This window comes from Cryptomeria japonica, chromosome 11 (assembly GCF_030272615.1).
Source record: "Cryptomeria japonica chromosome 11, Sugi_1.0, whole genome shotgun sequence".
NCBI classification, from domain to species: Eukaryota; Viridiplantae; Streptophyta; class Pinopsida; order Cupressales; family Cupressaceae; genus Cryptomeria; species Cryptomeria japonica.
Window position 1 is genome coordinate 476,822,207 of NC_081415.1, and position 24,022 is coordinate 476,846,228.

Consider the following 24,022-nt stretch of genomic DNA (forward strand, 5'->3'; position numbering starts at 1 on the left):
ACATAGAGACCGACAAAATGGTCATGCTGTGCAGATAAGCGATGACAGAGCATATGGGAGGTAGAGATCTGCATGGAACCAAAGAAGAAATGTCCCTGCAGGAGTAAGAGGTTCATCAATTTTGGTTGCTAGTCAAAGAAACATGACCAAGAGAAGATGGTCAAACCGGTATGTCAAGAGAATTCCCAATCATAAGGTTGGGATGGATATTGTGTGCTACTATAGCTCTACTTCTGGCTATAATGGAGAATCCACAAGGGCAAGGATCAATCAGCAGGAGAAGAAGAGACCTGCTCCCAAGCCTAAAAATAGGAAGAAGAATGAGTCCAAGTAGGTATGGAGGAAGAAGACCATGGACCGGAATTGTGCACTTAGCACACATGTGATACTTCCTAAGGCCTAAAGGAGATGGAGGATCTTAGGGGGAGTAATGTACATTGAAACAATGATTCACCTCCTTAGTGAAAATGGCAACATGGAAGAACATATTGTTGCTAGTGTGAAAGAGGAAAATGCAAAGATAAGTATGAGTAGATGCTGCCTTGACTACTCACCTTCAGATCAGTGATGGATCATCATTGCATATGTCAAGAAGCAATGGTTAACAATTGGAATCATGTGTTAACCAGTATGTGTAGGATGTTACCAGTATAATTTCTAATAGAAACTTGCAAGTTATAGATGACAATGAAGCTAGAAGTTCATTGCATAACCCTGGTAGCATGGAATGAGGAGTTCGTGTCTTGGGTGTTATTGGAAAATACTCGAATGACATATATTTGGCCCAGTTATTGATAATGCAGGCATGCATATTTTTTGGGCTAACCGGTTTTGATTTCTGGCATGATGATAACATTGTCTAGCACTGTGTAGATCCAGAATCATGTCATAAGCTGTGATGGATATAATGGAGTTGAAGGATCATCAGATGATCACATATGCATAGCTGAACTAGTATATGAAGAAAATTGGGGTCTCAGTACTACACGTGACCGAAGATGAGGACCTGAGATGTATGACTTAGGGGAGTTCAAGTACTCATCATGAAGAGTCTCATAATGAAGAGTCGGCTTGTGTGAACTTGCAAGGATACTAACTGCTCAAACTATAAGAGATGGAGATTACAGAGGTGTTGCAGGTTGACCGATAGATGAGTAGTATTCACTGACACGTTAACAATGATCTCAAATGGTTTTGAACCTGCATACTCAATCAGTGTCAGCTGATGGTTAAGTTTCCCATCTCAAGTGCTATGATTTGACAAGATGTAACAACTGGTGACAAGATAACAAGTGGTATCAAATGAAGCGTTACATCCAATAAAGACAAAGGGGGAGAAAGAATAAATGCAGGGAGGAATGATATCCTAATAGTTCCCTTTGTCATTGTTGTCAAAGGGGGAGAAGGATTATGTAGTATACTAGATACTACATGTGTTGATATCAATGCCAAAGGGAGAGATTGTTGGCATTGTGTTGTCATTGATGTCAACCAGTATGGGATGACCACCGGTAGTTGAGATGTATGTACAACACTGCTATGAATAAGTACAAGATGGGATATCTTGCATATCACCTTGTGTTGTAGAACACCAGTATTGGTAAGAAGATGACCTCAGGAGTCACCAGTGAAACAAGTTAGTGCCTGACTTGTTTGTGATGAAGAGGCAAAATATTACCTAAATCACATCGACACTGGAAGAGAAGAATGAACCGGTATGCTATGAGGTTGCAGAACAAGAGGACTCCCATCGGATGAAGATGTAGTCATCATGAGAAGCAATGACTGACAATGAATGTGCTCACATCAATTCACATGTGCCTCATTGAAGAGATGCCCGCTCAACAGGGAAATCACATGAGCATACGACATAAAGTAGATGGTGTTACTCCTCCAAGCAAGTGGATCTTATATCCTATTATGCATTAAGTACATTATAGTTTAGAGAGATAAGAGTGAAGAGGTAAAGACAAGCATTTGAAGGATCACACCAGATCTACTGGTGAATTGAAGGAATGCCCTAAGTGCTTGAGATCAGGGTTCTGCCCTAAACCAAAAAGAGAAGGCATGATTGAGATGCCATTACAAAGAAAGTGTGAAGTGTTTGTCACCTTGACAAACTGGTAGAGGAAGGAACAACATTGATCAGGAAGAAAGGATGAGTAGATGTAAACATAGGAATATGACCTCACTGAAAGAAGATAGGAGTCTTGTGAAGGTTGATGACATGGTTTCATCAAGAGTGGAAATCAGTATATGAGTCCATCGGTTATATAAGCAAGGTGCAGTTGAAAAAGATTGCCCATTCATGGGAATGAGCATACTTTGGATTTACCAGTTTGGAGACTGGGTTGAGAGTTCCATCGACAATTCAAGATGAGGGTAGATATGATAAGGTAACCAATAAAATGGTTGAGACCTAAAGGGTTAGAAAACCAACAGAAGTAAGAAACTGGTAGGATGGTTGGTCAGTGATCCTACTTGGACCAACTTGAAGTGCCAAGGTGGCAGATAGTCGATATGAATGCCACAAGGAGTCAACATGGAAAACCTGCGTTTGGATAAAGATGGAATGTACATCGATAGGGTTGTTGTAGGGTTGGTCAGCTTTAATGAAAGGTCACATAAATCATGAGACTTGCTGCAGAGCAATTGTAGGGGTTTGAGGCTCGAGGTCTGGAAGACAACTACGATTCAGCCTAGAGTGATTGAGAAGATCGAGGTGACAAAGAAAATAGCACAAGAGATCTTTTGTGATTGACCAAGGAATCAACTATTAGGGTAAAAAGCAAGTCATCAGAAATGGAAGGCATGATCCAGGAGATTCAATTATGGTGGAGTTGTGCATTTAGATGTCTAAAAGATCAGATCATGCAAGATCTGATTGGATTTGGTTTGCCTCAAGGATGGTGAGGAAACCCTAACCACCTATTTTTTGAATTGGTTTTTGGAGGGAAAACTAGTCTATAAATATACGACAGAAGAGGAAAAATGGTGCTGCTGAAGTATAGATAATCGAGGGATTGAGAAGTTGAAGGTCTCTACAGGGAAGAAGAAATTAGCCTAGTTCTCAACGAGAATCTGGGAAAAGAGTGAGAGAAAGGGAGAATCTAGTTGAAGCTTTCAACCGGTTGGAGTGAAGAACCAGTAGTGTTTATACTGATCAAGTAGAAGAGAATGAGGCTGCAGAGATGGTAAACAGAGAACCAGCAAAGAGTAGAGAAGGTGAAGAACAACAAGAAGAGTGAGTTGGTGTAGCAGAGAAGATATCTCACCGACATAGCAAAATATTTGAAATGGTTGCAAGATTCACTTGTAACATGATAACCACTTATCTATTTGACATTTAATTTGTAAACACTAAGTTGTAGCTTGGTGCAAGGGTTGTAGCTCCTTCTGTTGGTGCCCTAAAGCCAGGGGTTGGTGCTCCTTTGGGTTGTATCCCATAAATTAGGTAGGGGTTGGTGCCCTAAACTTTATAACTTTGATTTACTATGAGGTTGGATTGGAGCAGTAGACTCCAGCAACATTGCTCACCAAGGTTTTTCCCATCTTGGGTTTTCCTCGCATATGCTGGTGTTATGAGATGTCTTCTTGTGTGTGTGTGTATTTGAGTTAGTCTCATTACTAATCGGCAAGTATGCATTGTGTTTGATTCATAAACCGGTATGGTCACAAAGAAGAGGTAAAGGGAAAAGTTTTAGAGAACCACTGATTCACCCCCTCCCCCTCTCAATGGTGTAGTGTGTCTAACAAGAAGCAGCATACTCAAACACCACGTGTATCCTTAAGTACATTTTTCCTAAACCTAGTAAATTGAAGGACTGCCTCGGCTCATGTTAGATTTTCTGGCCATGAATGTTTGCATTAATGAGGAAATCTATCCTGACAAGTGGATCACCTCAAGTGGCTTAGAATGATGGTGCAGTGGGCATATATATTTTCAAAAATGCGAATGGCGGTGCTTCTTTATGTTTCAGCATTAATTCCACATAGAAAGCAAGGTGGCCTACGTGTGGACTAATACCTATACAATAAACACACCTTTTTCACACACAAATCTAGGCATGCAATGCATTTAAGGAAGGAACCCTCAAAAGTGCATGCAATATTTTCATTTTGCATCTCAAGTGCCAAAATCCTCCAGAAGTGTCAAGAAGATTGTCTGCAGAGAAATGAAGATAGCAACAGAGACCTCTATCCCTTCCCAGGGAAAGATGTGGGTGGAGGTGTACAAAGAAATATCACATGCATATCACGCTATGCCTCTAAAGTCAGAGTACCCCAGAACTAAGCCCAAGTGAAAGACGTACACGCGTAACCTCATGGCAGTAATCAACTCATTTGAAGATGTTGTTTATCTTGATCTGCACAAACAACAAAAGGGCCTCAGGGAGGCCGCATGCGCAAGAATTTCAAACCATAGAAATGAGCCATAGTCTACAACATTTAAATTCTGGAATAGCGGCATTCCCCAATTCTTTGTCCCCATGGTTCCAAATTGTCCTGAATTTGTTGCAGTGTGCACGAATAGATTTGTGTCAATCTCTTCTTCGATACAAGGCTCTTACTTGCAAGTTATCATAACCCCAGATGCTATTAGGGACAAGCTCTGTTGCCCTAGAATTGACATCACAGATATATTTGATAGAGATGCTATGGAAGATTATTGGAACTCAAGGCGAGACATAGTTCCCTTTTGTCAAATCGAGCTAAATTGAAGTTCAGTGATCGAACCTCCCAATTTACCAGTGCCCTACAATGACCTAAATCAATATGGCCTTAAATAAATCATCTCTACAATTGCATTCCTATGTGGTCATGATAGTGATCAGGGGATCTCAACTCCTATGATAGGCTTTGTTTTTAAATGTCAAAGATAGAAAGAACCATTTCATTTTGACTTCTCTGTATTGATAGCCAAAGAAATGATAATGCAGCTGGCCGAGTTTGAGCAGTCATGACTAGTTCAGGTTCAGGTTTTTCCTAGTTCATCTATTTGTACACCAAAATTTCCCTTTCTTTAATCGATTCATGCGATTGGCTACCCATGATGAGCAAGGATACATGATGTTGATGTTCGTTTGGACACCCGTCTTGTCAACCACTTATTACTTATATCAGTTTTTCAGATTGTTTCCTCGCTCCTGTATTTCAATATTTTGGTATTATTCGTCAAGAGCCGCTTGCATGGATTTCCCAGATTTAGGTGAATTGGATGAGTAATGAATGCCCCTGTTGTGACTAGTTCTTGGGTAGAGATTTTTCTTTTATCCCAGTACATGGCTTTTCTGAGGAACCATTCGGCCTACCTACATATGTCACTGAAAGAACCTTGGTCTTTGAAATATTTAGGCAGCAAGTGGAAGTTGAGAAGTCTATAGGGTCAGGGAAGCATTATACATCAATAACTAAAGACCACAAGGCTATTGGCCCCATCGTTCTTCAACAAAAGAGTATCGCGAAGAAGGTCTTGACATCCAAGCTAGTGCAACTCGACTTGGTAGTAATTGATGATGTATGAAGTTATGACCTGGATGAGTTCATGTCCAACAAATATAGAAGGAATGCTATCAAGAACGCACCACAAATTTAATGGGAAGGCTGCACCAATCCTCTAGTGAATGACCCAAGACTCTATGTTGATCTTAGTGATTTTCTCGTAGTTGAGCACCCCCCATGGTTGATTTTTTACACTCCTGTGCAAAGACATAACCCGACTAAGCCTATTCCCTTGAATATGCTATGAACCATGAAAGATGCTTTTTGGCCTAGAAAGAAGAGAGAGCATTTCTGGATCTACCGTCAATAAACTCACCAACCCAAGGCTAATGTGGGCAAAACTTCCTTGGACAGGTATTTTGAGGATGAATGGAAAAAGCATGATGATGATGAGGAAGAGGCAAGTGATAAATCCCCACATGATGACTCATCTCTCGAGGAGGCTCAACAACAAGAAGTAGAAATTATAAGTGTAGAAGAGCAAGGTGTTGAAGCTGACATTTTGGTTCCTTTCACCAGCCCCTCAGAAACTGTGCTCCCAATCTTCAAAAGACCCGCTGATAAGCAGATCTCCAACCCCCCATCCAGAAATAAATAATACATAGGTTCTGCAAATAAGGGTTCATCTTATCAAGTTCATGTGGTTCCTTTAGCCTCCCAGTAAATGGTGACTTCTACAGTTCAAGTACGCACTACTCCTTCCTTCATCTATTCTTAGTCTTTAGTTTCCTCAGTGCCCCAAGTTGCACCTATGTCTGCCCATGTCCCTAGTGCTCTTACATTAGCACTCACCACACCACTGGTTGAGCCCTAGGTTACATCATTATGGGCCACTTCCTCATTTCCTGCCCCTAATGTCATTTTCCCTGCAACATTCTTCTCATAGACTTCCATTGCAACCCTTGTTGTGCGAATGATTGGTTTTGAAGACTCCACTCCTCCCCCCAATGTCAGTTCAGCATCCGTTGATCCAATTTTTTCAGAAGCGTCTCCCTTTGTACCGTTGTTCTCCCCGACTACACTTTCCCAACCCATTCAAACAATGTTTGGTGGCTCTATTTTCTCTTTCCCCTATGTTGTTCCTCTTGGTTCAGTGTTTGCGGGTCAAGCTATTTCCACCCCGGATACTTGTTATCACCAAGTCTCCTACTCTAAGACTATGCGTCTTAACCAAACTAACAAGAGGAAGGAGAAGGATGGACAGATGCCAGCCCAGACACATATGTAGACACATTTTAGTGAGGATAATCAAAGTCTCTTCTTTGCAACTGTGTTTGTAAAGGTCAACAAGCCAGAGGCCCAAATGAAGCCAGATGATTACTCCCTGTATGCTATCAGGGTTGATCTCATGAACACCACTGCAATGGATAAGGTTGAAATGATGGAAGAAACTTCAAAGGTCATGTCTTCTGATTTCATTAAGAAGAGCTGCCACTTGGAAAAGATGCAAGAAGAGCTCCTTCGCCTCAGAGAATCCTTGGACTGTCATAGGAAAGAGGACAAAGCTAGAAGTACTGAAATCAACCATTTGCAAGGCTTGTTAGCTCAAGCAAATTCTAAAAAGGAAAAGTTGCAAGCCACCCTATATAATGTGGGCTCTCAGTTGAAGGAGAAAGAGGCGACAAGGACTGTAGCACTGAAGGAATTGTAAGAGAAGGAACAAGAAGTGCAATGGCTGAAAGAAGCTTCTAGAGATGCTATCCATATTAAAGCTTAGCTATGGGAAGACGTTCGCCTAAAAGAAGAATATGCTCAATATTTGAGAAATAAGAAGGTCACTCTTTCTAAGGAAAGAAAGAAGTTTGAAAAAACCTCGTGCGAAATGCAAAGTAGCCTAGAGAAACCCGAGAAGGAACTCCATAATGCAAAGGGATTATTACACCAAAAGCAAGATCGCATAGTGCGGCTTTAGGAAGTTTTCTAGGATAGAGGCACCAAGATCCTCACTTTGGAGCATTAGGCTACTCGTGAACATGATAAAAATAAAGATCTACAAAATGAGATAAGAGAGAAGGACAATGAAATTGTGCACTTATCTTATCTTCCCCCCCTTTGGAATTTCCTCAAGATCTATCCTCGGTTGTGGAAGAGTTGTATGTTTCTCATTGAGAGAAGATTAAGCAGTATTACCCTTCGTTGCATCTCGTGTTGAGGTTCCTAGGTGAAGCATAGTCTCTTTGTGCTGGAGCGGGCATTCTCATTGACAGAGTTACACTCTTAATTGGTCCTAAGCTCCCCATAGCCTAGAGGTTGATTCGGTGGCTATATGTCACTTATGATGAAGATTTGATGAAAAAGGGAGTTGCAGATCACAAGCAATTGATTAGGAGGTCCAATCTTTTCATCAATCATCACAAGGAAACCATGCAAGCATCAGCAACACTTAATTCTTTGAGGATTTCAGTTCTGGTTATCAAATGGTGTGTGGAGAGATTTATAAACCTTGGCCTGCCTTCACCTTTTTCCTGTAGATGACTATGTTTTTGGCATTGAGCAAGTTGTGAGCCAAATTGAAAAGATACATCAAGATCGAACTTTCCTACAATGCCTCGATATTCCTATTTCAATGGAGGATGTAGAGAAACTTTTGCATCTTTTGGCTTAGCTCTATGCGCTTCTAAAGATGGTCGATGAATAATTAGCAAGCTTTCCATTTGATGAAGTTATCTATTTGGACCAAAATTGCTAGATCCTGGAAGCTCAGATGTTGCCTTCTGAAGATGATTGGATTCCGTTGTAGTAGATCTTTGATCTTCTTTTCCCAATTCAAGCTTAAAGTCTAGTCTCTGAACGAGTAATTTTCCCATTTAGTCATCAGAAATGTTAATATTCATTTGAAGTTGTTCGCAAGAAGCATTTTGGTTAAGTTTTTAGCATCTTCCTTTTCTTTTCAGCCAACTCTTCCATTTGTGTGCGCGTGCCATGTGGTGTCATGACGCTACTCTAAGGAGCTTGCCTTTCTTTCCTTGCATTGAGAAATCGTAGAGCTACCACATGGCACAGGTTTTTTCTTCCGTATAAATGTTTCTAGCCCCACCATTCTTTCTGTGCTAGCAGTGACAAATGGCCTCTCCATGTTCCATGTCTGGGTCCCCAATTTGCGCTCGACTTTGAGGTTCCTCTGAGTTGCCGCATGCCCCGTTGATGATTCATCAACTAGAATGTTGTTGGCATCGTGATTTTCTTGTTTTGGTAGGTGCAGAGATCACCATGATGCAGTTTACATAATGACATTAAAAGGACTTTTTGCCTTTTTGATTGCATGCATCTCTATGGATGCCACACAAGGATTTTCCTGATAGGGAGCGGTTGTTGCATTTTTTCTTGTGTTTTCCTACTATTGGTTAAGGGCCAAGGGCTATTTATTGGCCTTCCCACTATTTTTTTAGAGGTTGAGAATTTTTAAAAAAGATTATTAGACTTGGGCTCTGTAAATCAAGACTTTATGTTAATTATGTTTTGTGGAAAAGATATTAGATTGTACCTATGACCTTTATGGTTATTTTGTTTGAAGCTTAATAGATTAACTTTTGTGCTATTTTTTGATTCAATAACTTCTATGATATATGATGTGAGACTCTGAGGATTAAACTATGTTGTTAAACTTGTTATCTATTAGATTAATGGTGTACATAATATTATGTTGAATGAGCCTTGTTTAATTATCTTTTCAAATTGTATTGGGCATGTAGATTTTTGAATGGGCCTTAAAATTGCAATTACTTGGGTTTTTTGTGTTGCAAATGCTCTAAGCATATTCTGGCACATCGCCTAATTATTGTAGCCTTTATTTTTTCTTTCTCCCTTTTCTCCCTCCCCATTGTATGAAGAGTCAGCTTCTCAAACCCAAAGGTTATCCAGTGAACTTCATGCAAAGGTCCCCTATGTCTAGATTTCCCATAAGGTTGTTAGCATTTAATGCAAAATTAGTAGTCAACAATAGGACCATTGATTATCATATTATTCATAATCCCATTATTCATCCTACTTCTACATTGACTTTCCATATGACTGAATTTACCACAAACAAAATATTTACCATTGAATTTGTAAGAATTAGTTTGTCTTACTAGAGGTTTCTTGTTCTTCTACCAATGATTGCTCTGACTAGAACCAGAGGATTCTCCTTTCTCAAATTCAAGTCCTTGCATGTCTTTCCCATGTCTCTGACTTTCCAACATCTCATCCAACCGAGTTGAACTAGCTTTGAACTTTTCTTTATACTCATTCGTAGTAGTCATCTCATCTCTCAGAATTATGATCTTCCTTTCAAGGTCTTTTCCATCATTATTTGTTTGCACCAATTCAAGATTCAACTGATCATTCTCATATGTCAATCTGCAACATACATCTGATCTATCCTTCAATGATTGGGTCAGATTTTTTTCATTCTTCTTCTGGTCTTCAATCTCCTTTGTCAACTTCATTATAATGGATTGCATCTCATTCTTCAAGACTGCATTCTCCCTAGACAAATTCTCACATTTATCTGTCTTATCTTGAAGGGCTTGATTATCAATGCTTTCTTCTTCTTTCTCCTTGAGTTTGTCCATCAATTCCTTTTTATTTTCTTTAGAAGTGATCACGTGATCTTTCAATGTCTCAATGAAGTCTTTAGCTACATTTAGATTTCTTTTCAAGGAACTTACTTATTTTCTTGTTGCATCAAGATCTTTGAGTGCCACACTAAGTTATCTTTGCAAACCATAGTCCATTGGTTCAATCTTCCAGATCTTCCCCAAGTTTTTAGGATTATTTTGAGGTACTAAGATCTGATACCAATTGTTGGAATCAATGAACACTGAGAGGGGGGGGGGAATTAGTGTTTTATAATTTACAAACTTATTTATCTGATTCTCAAACCATCAGATGCATAAGAAAGAAAGAAAAGTGTAGAAACATAAAGCAACTAACCACACAACCATAACACCAAGATTTTTATGTGGAAACTTGGAAAGGGAAAAACCATGGTGGGATTGAATACCCACAATATTATTATACTATGGACAAAAGTATGATAATATTACATAAGGGGAATGCACTTGCATTCAGGCACACTACCTAGAGCTCACTGCTTAATTACAAAAGGGCTACAACCTAGAGGAAGGTTCACTTCCATACAAGCTATTACAAATGATTAAAATAATGAATTAACTAAAGTATAACATCTATCTATGCCAAAATGCAGTTCTGGTTAGGCTCAGATTAACTTCTGCAACTATTTTGTCTCTCTGCTTTGTTATCCTACTCTGTCACACACCAGATCACCAAAACCTTCAACTACATTCACCAAAATTACAAATTTGCTCACATAGGCTTCCTTATCTCATAAAATACCTCAAAATGATCAATCAAATCAATATTATATATCCACATTGACAAAAAGAATCATTTACTAAGTTGGCTTCCAAAAACTGCATAACACACAATATGAAATGTGTATTAGAAAGTCGGCTCAATCCGTCCTAAAATCCAAATGCACACCAAAAAAAGAAGATAATAGGCTTCCAATAATTCGGCCTATTCACTTCAAACATGAAATTGATCAATGAAATCAACCCATTAAATCTGCACCACACATTATACAAAGATAGCTCAGTTCTAATTGAATTACTGTATATCAGAGCTCTAAACTTGCACACAATTCAACACTGGATATCATGATCATGAGATAATCTATCTCAAACCTTGAATCAACTTCCTTGATCGCAAAAATGCAAATTACATCACCAAAATTAAGATGTGCAACATGAACTCATGCTCTACCAGTTACTGTGTTCCACCTTCCAGACTTATGCCTTATGAACATTATGACTTCTAGTAAACCAGTTCTATGTACACCAGATGTGATCTAAAAACTAAGTTTCTGTCAATGACAACCCCTAAGCAACTATCATGCCACAATGTTCTTTGGAATAGTGTCTCTTGCCAACAATAAGTCCTTCATGTGTTGATGCAATAAATTGATAAATTATATAAAATCCATCATGAAATCATAACCGAAACATAATATAGAGGTACCTTGATGTAGTTTGTTTCTACTTGAATTAGAACTACTCTTGAGGAAGAATAATTTCCCTTGAAATGATGATAATCATAACATAAAGTGTAATTCTTGTTGAGGCAGGAAAGCGAGATTGGGTGACTAGAACCTAATCCCACTTTTGCCAACACATTGGGAATATGAAAGACCATAGGGATATAACTCACTTTGTCTACTTCTTGTGAGATAGAGAGATCCAAGGATTACCTCTTAGGGTTTCTATTCTTCTTGTTACAAATGATGAGAAAAACTAGGGTTTAAATGATCAACTAGACTAGGAGATAAAGAATGAAGCACAAATGAACTTGAAATTGAACAAACTTGTAGACCTGAAACTAAGATACTAAAAGCATGAAAGGGGAAGGATTATGGATCTCTACCTGATGTTGTAAATTGAAAAAAAATGACCAGGACTAGGGTGCCATGCCACTGTCCCTGATGGACTAATAGACAATTGTAACTGAGAAACTACAATTCTAAGATCTTGAAGCTACAATTTGTCAAATTTCATTGCAAAGTGAAGGGACTAGAGCACCATGCCCCTATCTTGAGCATGACCAAGGTGCCATGCCCCTGTCCTTGATAGTTCTCTACAATTCTGACACTTCTGAGTAGTTCTGATACCTTTTCAAGATCTGAAACTTCCTCTCGATGCCTGTTTTTGCATCTGCAACTGAAAAGGGAAGGTTTGGGTGGCTAAATGGGATTTTTCCTTAGTCAAACCCCTATGTTGGTGATTTCCAACTCCATAAATAGCTGATAATATACTAAAAATGTGTGTGCTAGAACCTTGTATGTATGCAAGATCCTAAATGATAAGAAACTAGAGCTACCCTACGCATGAGAGTAAACCATAAATGTAAATGTGAATGTAAACAATAATGCTTCAAACCAAATATGATAAATAATCTAAAGCATGAATGTAAATATGCAAATTGATGTAAATAATCTTATACAAAGACATGAAAATAACATGAAATCATACCAATCCCCAAGGGAGAGATATTACCACTAGATCTCCTATTATTCTTCAATGTAGTCAAGGCTCCTAATTGATGATGAATGCTTGACAAATTCTTGATGAATGTTGTTGAATATTGTTGAAGACTCCACATAGCTTCTCTTTCACTACATAGAAGGCTCCTTATGCTTGCTTTGAAGAAAATTCCCTTAGATTAGATAGATCTTAGTTCCCTTCAAATGAAGAAAGAGAGCTCTTATGTATGAAACCCTAGATCTTAATTTCAACTTAATTCTGCCTTTAGGCCGACCTAGGAATTGAATTTCCCGCTAATATTTTGGGGTTAAGAATTATAATATCATAGAATTGTGCTCCCAAATTTTGGGAAAAAAGTCAAGGACAATGTGCACTCCCACTAGGGTTCGACCAAATTTTTAGGGTCATTAGATATGATGATATTAGAGCGAATCCCAAAGTTACAGTTGATTTCGAGGTGTTTTGAGATGCAAAATCGGGCCTTAAAGGTCAAAATAGGACATAATTAGGGTTTATGATTAAATGATTTATTGGAGGAATAAAATAAAAAGGGACACACTTAGGGTAAAGGGCCCAATTTTATGATGTATGAAGTGATGAAATATGACTTTAGATTTAATTAAACTAATTAATTAAATGCTTAAAGGGAAATTAGAAATGCAAGATGCAAGACACACTAAGGCAGGTGCTAACCTCTGTGTGAAATTGTACCACCCTAGCAAGGGTGTACAATTTACGACACTACATTTAGCCCCCACTTTAGTGGTCATATGCCACTATGTGCATATGCAAGCATAAGTATAGAAAAGTAAACATTCATGAAAAAAGATATATCCACAAGTTGCCAGACGAAGCCCCCGGCGGTATCTACAATACACAGTTAGGATCTGCACCCTAAAAAAACCACATGTTAGATAAAATCACAAAATCACCTAAATGCTTACTAAGGAAGGTGATGAAAATTTGAGGGTAGCTATATGCCCCCCTGTTTTGGCTTGCTAACTTTAGTGAGTTCAAACAGGGTATCATGTTTACCACATCGAATGGTGAAAGAAGATTGATGACAAATGCTCACAAGAAGATTTGATACAAGATAAAAAACTAATAGAGATTCATTTGGTAAGAAAGAGAATTAAGCCTCAATTCCAATACAACAAAGAGTGCGAGGATTTGAGATCTCTCTAACACAAGATGAAAGATTTAAATGGAAACAAATGAAAAGAGAAGGAAGAAGATATAGAAAGCATGAATACACACTTTGGTGATCCATGAGAAGAGAAAACAAACCATGGACATCTTGCCCCTAAAACCAACTGATCCATGGAGAGAAAGACATGGAAAACTAGCCCCCAATCTATCTGGGTGATCCATGTAAGGGAGGAGAGTGACAACATCATTAGTTCCACTCAACCTCATGCATGTGTGTGCAAGTATAACAAGGATACCTACCTTCAACACCAAAAGGTATACATCATGCAACAATGTTATAAATCCAAGAAAGAGAGGGAATAGTCTTCAAGCAAGGATAAGATAGTTGAAAAGAGATATCTTGCTATATAACTGTAAATGAGATCCTTGAAGGAGAAGAGATCTTTGTTCAAAAGACATCTACCTTCAAGAGGAGTTGTCTTAGACAAATATAACATCTTCTAGAATGAATGAATGCAAGAGTTTTGAAAAGAGCAAAGGCTTGAGATGACATTAATGATAGATTATTTATAACAACACTCTTATAAAAGAAGGTAAGGGATACTCATTAGGGATATGCACATGCCCAAAATAGAAGGGTTTATTATAAAAGATACTACTCAATGAAGAAAATAAATTGATGAATGTTCAAAGACTTCCAACACTAAGGAGGAGGTCCCAATTATGGATATGTACTTAAGATCCCCATTAGGGATGCTTGTTCCAATATGAGAGAAGGAATTCAAGTATGAATACACCTCTACAATCAATAAGATATCCTTATAGAAGACACTACTTTACAAAGGGGAAATTTTAATCTTGAGAAGGAGAGATGTTTGAAACCACTCTTGCCCCCCATATATATAGGGAGAAGAGATGAAATAGAAATAGGCTATTATGTTTCTTCAAAAAAGTATGATTGCACATGAAATTGTACCATCATGAATGAAAATGATCCCCCAGTAAGTGAGCTACCAATCTCACATAATGATGAGCAACATAATAGCCATTAATGTTATTCAAAGACATGATTGATTGAATGAGGTATTTTAATATGAAATGTTAAATGATCTACTATAAGTGAGATTAAAAACATGTATAAGATGATGAATGTTAAAAAGTCTTAGAAAGAGAGAAGTTTATAGGAGAAAAATAGGCCACTAAGCCATACTTTTCTTGCATACAAGAAATCTTAGGAGAGGGATAGGTGTAATCCCTTAGAGCCTTATTCCTAGAAGAAGGGATTTTAGAATGAGTACAAGAGACAACTTTTAGAATTTGGCATTATAATAGAAAATGGTAGATTGTTGGCATTTCAATAAGGATATTGAGAAGGTTGTAAATGATTATGGATATAACTGATTAAGGATGTTTATTGTCTTAATATTATTATTTTGTCATTGATGTCAAGAAATTGATTTTCTAATTCAGTATGATGTTGCCATATCTTGAGAAATATGATTTGAAGAATATAAAGATGTCAGTAAATGATATAGGAAAGATTATGATGAATAAGAGGATGAATAAGGTATTCAATGGGCAACTACTACCGAGTCAGACAATGATGAGACTATGATGTTTAGATTGTCTTAACATCATACATATGTTGTAAATTGTAAGGTTAATACTATACTATGTTACCAAGCAAAGAACATAGTCGGTAAACCCTAAGGAACCTAGTTGGTAAACCCTAAGGTTATCGCTATCGGTTAATGAAGGCAGCATGTCTACCGAGTGAAGTTTAATATTTACCAAGTTATAACCGAGTTGTAACCAAGCTATAACAAAATGCATTAAATGTTTACATGCATTATTTAATGAAGGAAGATAATGAGCTGGAGTTTGTTAAATGATTGGTATGACATAAATAAAGTTTGTTAAGAATCTATGGCAATGGAAGATTGGTAGGAAGATCTACAGTTCAGATTGAACCACAATACCCTAGCACAAGTTCCAAGAAATGTATGCAAGTTCCAAGGCAGGGTAAAACATTTTCAGATCGAAAGATGCATTGAACCTAGTCAAGTTTGAAGATTTGATGGCTATGATTGATCATGGGAAATGTGATCAAGGAGATTAAGCGGTTAGCTAATTGTTTATAATAAGGAAGTGTTGATAAACAATGTATGCGGGCAAGTGTATGCACAAGGATGCTACATAGTGATTACCAAGTACAGAAGCTTGAAGACCTGTTTGAATAACAAAGTATAGAAGCCCAGCAGATGGACAAGATTAGTTCTATGTCTAGATTGTATTGAACAAATAAGAATTTGCTTTAGCATTTTAGATGTGAAGTTACAGATAGATTTTATTTCTATTATTTTGTGAAAGTGACAGAAAATCTCTTAACCGAGTGGACTTAACAGTCTTATTTGTAAAACCCTCTAACAAGGTGACATTCTAATTGAGTGTTTGAAATCCTTTAACAAGGTCACTTCTAACAAGGTGAAGATCCTAACAGATCTGAGGGAAATCCCTTAACTGGGTCACATCTAGCAATGTGTTTGTAATCTTTAACAGGATTTGCTTTTAACTGAGCATACTCTAGAAGAGTATATTTCTTAGTGGGTCCGAAATCCCACAGTGGTTTTTCTCTATTTGGGTTTCCACATTAAATCTAGTGCTATGAGGTTTATGATGTTTATATGCTTTTGAGTTTGTATGTTTAATAGTTTTGGTTATATTACTAAAGTATATGTTACCAAGGTTGAATCTGATGTTTTTATGGAAGATTAAGGTTGTATGATTCACCCCCCCCTCTCATCTTGTTGGGTATTGGATCTGTACTTATATTAAGTATCAAAACTATCAATTGGTATCAGAGCATTGGACTCCGGAAGAAAAGTTTAAAGGCACTTGAGTTAAAGATCCAAAGATGTATAAGAGGGATGCACCGAAGCTGAACAAGTCAAATTTTTCTACATGGCAGAAAAGGATGAAGCTAAATCTATCAGGAGTTGGAGAATATGTTGTATACTATCTGGAGAACGATTTTGTTACACTGAGAACCTATCCATTGAAAAATGGAAGAGATAAAGGCAAACCAAGAACATATTCAAGCAATGATTGAAATAACATCTACATTGACTGACTCATAGTTTAATGATCTAGAAGGCTGCAATGATGCAAAGGCAATGAGCGAAAGTAGATAGTCTAAGAGGACAACTTGAATCTATGAGGATGAATGAAGGTGAGAACATAACTCAGTACTGTACAAGACTAAAGGAGATTGTCAATCAAATCAAAGGAGCGGGTGGGACTATTGAAGCAAAGGATATAACAAGTAAGTTGTTAAGAACCCTTCTACTAGCTTATGCAATCCGAGTCTCTGCAATCAATGAATTAAGGTTTGTACCTAATATGCCAATTTCTTTAGATGCTACCATTGGTAAGCTACATGCATTTGAGTTAAGTAACTTTGATAACAGTGGATCTTCAGTAAATAAAATTGAATCTGCATTTAGTTCTTTTCATCTTGATGAATCTAATGTTTACAATGAAAGAAAGTATAAGTACTCTGAAGGAGATCATAGTGGAGCAAGTGAAAGATTTCGTAAGAACATGGAAGAAGTACACAAACTATATGAGGAAATCAGAAAGCAGGAACAGTTTGAAGCACTATTAGCCAAAAGGTTACCGAGAGGCAAAGGTAAGTATAAAGGAAAAGTACCTTTGAAATGTTTCAATTGTGATAAAATAGGACATATAGCTTCTAACTGTCCTGACAAAGATTCTACTGAAAAGAGAGATTACCGAGATGACAGACAAAAAGATAATCATTAAAGAGGACATCAAGACTTCAGAAGAAGAGATAGAAAGACATGCTTAATAGCTGATGAGGAATCGAATGATGATAAATCAGATGGCACTGATATAGAGGAAGTAGTTTATGTGGCTATCAAAGATGGATAAGATAAAGAAAGGTATGAAGAAAAAGCCCTAATATCTCACATAAACACTAATGATTCTTGGATCATAGATAGTGGATGCTCACATCATATGACAGGAGAGAAACACAAGTTTGTTATATTAGAAGATTATGATGGAGGCTATGTAAGATTTGGTAATGATGCACCATGTCCTGTGAAAGGTAAAGGATCTATAACACTTCTTGACAATGCAAGATGAAATGATGTTTATTGGGTTGAAGGTTTGAAATACAATTTGTTGAGTGTAACACAACTAAACAACACAGGTTACCGAATATAATTTCAGAAAGGAATTGTCAAAGTTCATGACAAGAATGGAAAGTTAGCTGCTACTAGGACACAAACAAAAGGTAACACATTTCACCTTGAATCAACTCGTAACAAGTGTTTGTATGCAAAGATAGATGATACTTGGTTATGGCATAAAAGGTTTTGTCATGTAAATTTTGATAATCTGATCAAAATAATCAAGAAGCATCGAGTAAGAGGTCTACCAAGTCTTGAAAAACCTGAGAATGCTATGTGCCGAGGATGCCAGATGGGTAAGATGACAAGATCAAACTTTACAAGTAAATCTTACACTTCTAAGGGAATTTTAGATCTTGTGCACACTGATCTCTGTGGTCCTATGAAAGTTCAAAGTTATTATGGTGATAGATATTTCATATTATTTGTGGATGACTATTCAAGGATGATGTCGGTAATATTTTTAAAAGATAAATCAGAAGCTTTTCAAATGTTTAAATGGTACAAAGAAAGAGTTGAAAATGAAATAAGAAGACAACTGAAATGTCTTAGATTAGATAGAGGAGGAGAGTTCACATCTGATGAATTCAACTTATTCTGCAATGATCATGGTATTAAAAGACAAGTCTCTGCACCGAGAACTCAATAGCAGAATGGAATAGCTGAGAGAAGAAATAGATCTATTGTGGATTGTGCTAGAACACTGATGATTGAAAAGAAAGTGCCACAAACATTTTGGAGAGAAGCAATAAGCACAACAGTTTACACCCTGAACCGAGTATAATTGAAGAAAGGTACTTTGAAGACACCATATGAAATTTGGTATGACAAGAAACCTAATGTAAGTTATTTTAAAATCTTTGGAAGTAGATGCTATGTTCATAAAGATGATAGAAATGGCGAGTTTGATCAGAAAAGTGAAGAAGGAACATTTCTAGGTTATTCTTCTAGAAGCAAAGCATTTAAATGTCTGATCAAATCATCTAACAAAATAGCAGAAAGTGCAAATGTGAAAATTGATGAATTTGCAGAAAGAAATGATGAAGGAAATTCCAAAGAACCAGAAGACTATGATGAATTTGTCTATGTTCAACTGACAAGTCTTACCGAGAAGACTGTTGAAGAAAATGAAGAGAATATCCAGTTACCGAGTGATGAAGAAGATCATACAGAGCCTATTGAGCCTGTATTAGCCAAGTATGTTAGAAGACATCATGCACCAAGTCAGATTATAGGAGATAAGGATGATCCAATGATGACAAGGAACAAATGGAGATAGAACACATGTCTGATATCTGAATTTGAACCAAGAATAGTGAAAGAGGCATTTAATAGTGAGGATTGGATAAATGCTATGATAGAAGAGATTGATCAAATCAAGAAGAATGACACATGGACACTAATCCCAAGACCGAAGGACAAAAATATAATCGGTACAAAGTGGATTTTTAGAAACAAGCTAAATTAAAAAGGAGAGGGCATTCAAAACAAAACAAGACTAGTTTGCAAAGGTTATGCTCAAGAAGAAGGAATTGATTATGGTGAAACTTTTGCACCTATTGCTAGACTTGAAGGAGTAAGAACATTGTTGGCATATGCTGCTTTCAAAAATTGCAAGGTATATCAAATGGATGTCAAATCTACATTTCTCAATGGAATATTAGAAGAAGTTTTTATTGAACAACCTGAAGGATTTGTTGAAGACAAGAATAAAGATCAGGTATGTAAATTGAACAAAGCTTTATATGGTTTGAAACAAGCACCTAGAGCATGGTATGAAAGATTGCACTCTTATTTGACTAAGATTGGTTTTATAAGGACAAGTGAGAATAGCAATATGTACATGAAGAATGATGAAAATGGAATACTGTTCTTAGCCATATTTGTTGATGATATTATATTTTGTGGAAATGACTCTCTATGTAAGAACTTTGGAAATGAAATGAGCAAAGAATTTGAGATGTCATTAATCGGTGAGATAAAGTATTTTATAGGTTTACAGATACTGCAAATGAAAAATGAGATTTTCATTACTCAATCCAAGTACATAAAGGAAATCTTGAAGAAATTTGGAATGGACGATTCAAAACCAGTAAGTACTCCTATGACTACCAATTGTAAATTATCAAAGAATGATGAATCTGCATCTATTGATGAGACACTTTATAGATCCATGATTGGAAAACTACAATATGTTGTTCACAGCAGACCAGACATAGCACATGCAGTAGGTATAGTTGCAAGATTCTCTGCAGATCCTAAGGAAACACACATGACAACAATGAAAATAATTTTTAGATACTTGAAAGGCACTGAGGATTATGGCTTAGTATATCAGAAAGGAAATGATTTTGATTTAAAAGTTTATACTGATGCTGATTGGGCAGGCAACATTGATGATAGAAAAAGCACAAATGGAGGAGCTTTCTTTTTAGGAGAAAGACTAGTGAGTTGGCTTAGCAAGAAACAAGGATGTGTTTCATAGTCAACAACAGAAGCTGAATACATTGCTGTAGCATTGAATTGTACTAACATTGCATGGATCAAACAACTGTTGGAAGGTATAAATGAGAAAGTTACTAAGCCAGTAACTATATTCTATGACAATACTAGTGCCATTAACATTTCAAATAATCCTGTCATGCACACTAAGACAAAGCACATCTCTATCAAATATCATTATCTTAGAGAAGAAGTTCAAGAGAAGAAAGTGGTGTTGGAGTATGTTAGCACAAAGGAACAAATAGCATATATCTTCACCAAACCACTGCCAAGGGACACTTTTGAATATCTCAGAAGTAAGTTAGAGGTCCTACCCCTATCTTCTACTCACTGACCAAGTTCGGTGAAAGCATCAATCCGATGACTCTATCAAATATCTGTTAGGAGTTGATGTTGATTTACACACTTTAGGATGTTTTCTAGAGATGTACAGGAAATATTACAGGAACTAATATAGGAAACAATATAGGGAACAAGAATTGAAGACAAAATGCTCTGACTGAGACTAAATTGACACCTTACAGTGGGAATTCACTTCATACAGGAAGAAATTATGTTTTAGTTCTTTAATTTTTGGCATTGTTGTCAAAGGGGGAGAAAACTGAGAAAGGGGATAAGAATGAGATTGGACAGAAAACTGAAGAAAATAGGAGAAGTCTGATGGCAACAAGAGAGCATTTCAGCATTTTAGAATCACAGCAATCCGAATCTTTTAAGGTCAAATCAATTGGTTTTGCCATCAATGCCAAAGGAGGAGATTGTTAGCATTTGGCATTATAACAGACAATGGGAGATTGTTGGCATTTCAATAAGGATATTGAGAAGGTTGTTGATGATTATGGATATAACTGATTAAAGATGTTTACTATCTTAATATTATTATTTTGTCATTGATGTCAAGAAATTGATTTTCTAATTCAGTATGATGTTGCCATATCTTGAGAAATATGATTTGAAGAATATAAAGATGTCGGTAAATGATACAGGAAATATTATGATGAATAAGAGGATGAATAAGGTGTTCAATGGGCAACTATTAGCAAGTCAGACAATGATGAGATCATGATGTTTAGATTGTTTTAACATCATACATATGTTGTAAATTGTAAGGTTAATACTATACTATGTTACCAAACAAAGAACCTAGTCGGTAAACCCTAAGGAACCTAGTCTGTAAACCCTAAGGTTATCGCTATCAGTTAATGAAGGCGGAATGTCTACTGAGTGAAGTTTAGTATTTACCGAGTTATAACCAAGTTGTAACCGAGCTATAATAGAATGCATTAAATGTTACATATGTTATTTAATGAAGGAAGCTGATGAGCTAGAGTTTCTTAAATGATTGGTATGCCATAAATAAAGTTAGTTAAGAATCTATGGCAATGGAAGATCGACAAGAAGATCTATAGCTTAGATTGAACCACAATACCCTAGCACAAGTTCCAAGAAATGTATGCAAGTTCCAAGGCAAGGTAAAACATTTTTAGATCGAAAGATTCATTGAACTTGGTCAAGTTTGAAGATTTGATGGCTATGATTGATGATGGGAAATGTGATCAAGGAGATTAAGTGGTTAGCTAATTGTTTATAAATAGGGAACTATTGATAAACAATGTATGCAGGCAAGTGTATGCACAGGTATGCTACATAGTGATTACCAAGCACAAAGCTTCAAGACCTGTTTGAATAATAGAATATAGAAGCCCAGTAGATGGACAAGATTAGTTCTATGTCTAGATTGTATTGAACAAATAAGAATCTTCTTTAGCATTTTAGATGTGAAGTTGCAGATAGATTTTATTACTATTATTTTGTGAAAGTGACAGAAAATCTCTTAACCGAGTGGACTTAACAGTCTTATTTGTAAAACCCTCTAACAAGGTGACATTCTGATTGAGTGTTTGAAATCCTTTAACAAGGTCACTTCTAATAAGGTGAAGATCCTAACAGATCTGAGGGAAATCCCTTAACCGGGTCACATCTAGCAATGTGTTTGTAATCTTTAACAGGATTTACTTTTAACCGAGCATACTCTAGAAGAGTATATTTCTTAGTGGGTCTAAAATCCCACAGTGGTTTTTCCCTATTTGGGTTTCCACGTTAAATCTGGTGTTATGAGGTTTATGATGTTTATATGCTTTTGAGTTTGTATGTTTAGCAGTTTTCGTTATATTACTAAAGTATATGTTACCGAGGTTGAATCTGATGTTTTTATGGAAGATTAAGTTTGTATGATTCACCCCCCCTCTCATCTTGTTGGGTATTGGATCTATACTTATATTAAGTATCAGAACTATCAAAAGCCTCATAAGTGGGATTAGAAATCTCTTGAGGAGATTCATTAAGATATTTGTTCATCACCAAGATTTCCTTATGAGGGGGATGAGTGTTGAAATAAGTATAAGATTATTTAATTGAGGTCAGGTTATCATCACTACTAAATATAGCATTCACATTGAGAGATGGTATTTTAGATGCTTTGGTGGGCTTAGAGGGATTATATCCAAGTCCAAATGAAGCTTCATATGTGTTATGTTCTAAAGGAAATTTAATTCCTTGTTCATTTGTGTGACAAGCATTGCCATCATAGCCACTCTTAGCTAAAATGTGAAAACCAGGACCATAAAGGGATGCCAAATCAGAGAGAGATGGTGAAGCCTCATAGGTCTTAGTGCTATATGAATTAGAGGAAGGATTTGAAGAATTATTTAAATTAGAAGCAGCCACAAAGTGGTTACTTAGTTGCTTAGACAAGGTCGGTTTTTCTTTAGGTTCCTCCTTGGATTTCTCCTTATCAGTCTTAGATCCTTTCCAAGGTACCCTATATTCTCCTATAAAAGTAGGTGTAAAGTCTAGAGATCCCCAATCATCATTTGCGAGCACTTCTTCAAGAGAAAAGATAACCTTAGGAGGAGATTCCAATTGAGTAGGAGAATCAAGAGTACTAGAAGGAACAACATCATTAAAGGAAATATATGTATTTGAAGAAATAGAAGGATTGGAAGAAGAATGGGATGTAGTTGAACAAGAAGATCCAGATTTTAATGGCCCTTGAGGTTTGAAAGCAATCAAGGTGTATGTCGTATTGTATAAATGAATTTGACTTGCTTATGCAAAGTTGAGGGGACAACTTGCATGCTATGAATCCAAGGTCTCCCTAATACAAGGGTATATGTCAAATTACTAGGCATAAAAAGAATAGGTGTAGGTAACACAACATGGCTGACCCTAATAGGCAAGGTTATGCCACCTAGACATTGTTTAGCCACATTATCAAAACCTCAAATAGTAAGAGAAGAAGGTTCGATGAGAGAATGTTCCACATTAATCTTATCCAATAAGTCCACACCACAAACTTTAAGGCAAGATCCATTGTCCACAAGGGTTCGTATTATAGCACTATCATGGATAATAACCACAATCATAAGAGGATCATATTGATTTTGGATTTTAGGAGAAGGTAACTCATCTTGTGTGAATACAATTTGAGCTTTGGATTTGTTTGTAGGATCAATCAAAGATGACATATTATTAGGTGTCATTGCAGGTGGGACATCTAAGTTTTTCAAAGCATCTTGTAACATCCCATAATAAGTAGTTGAAGTTTGAACCAAA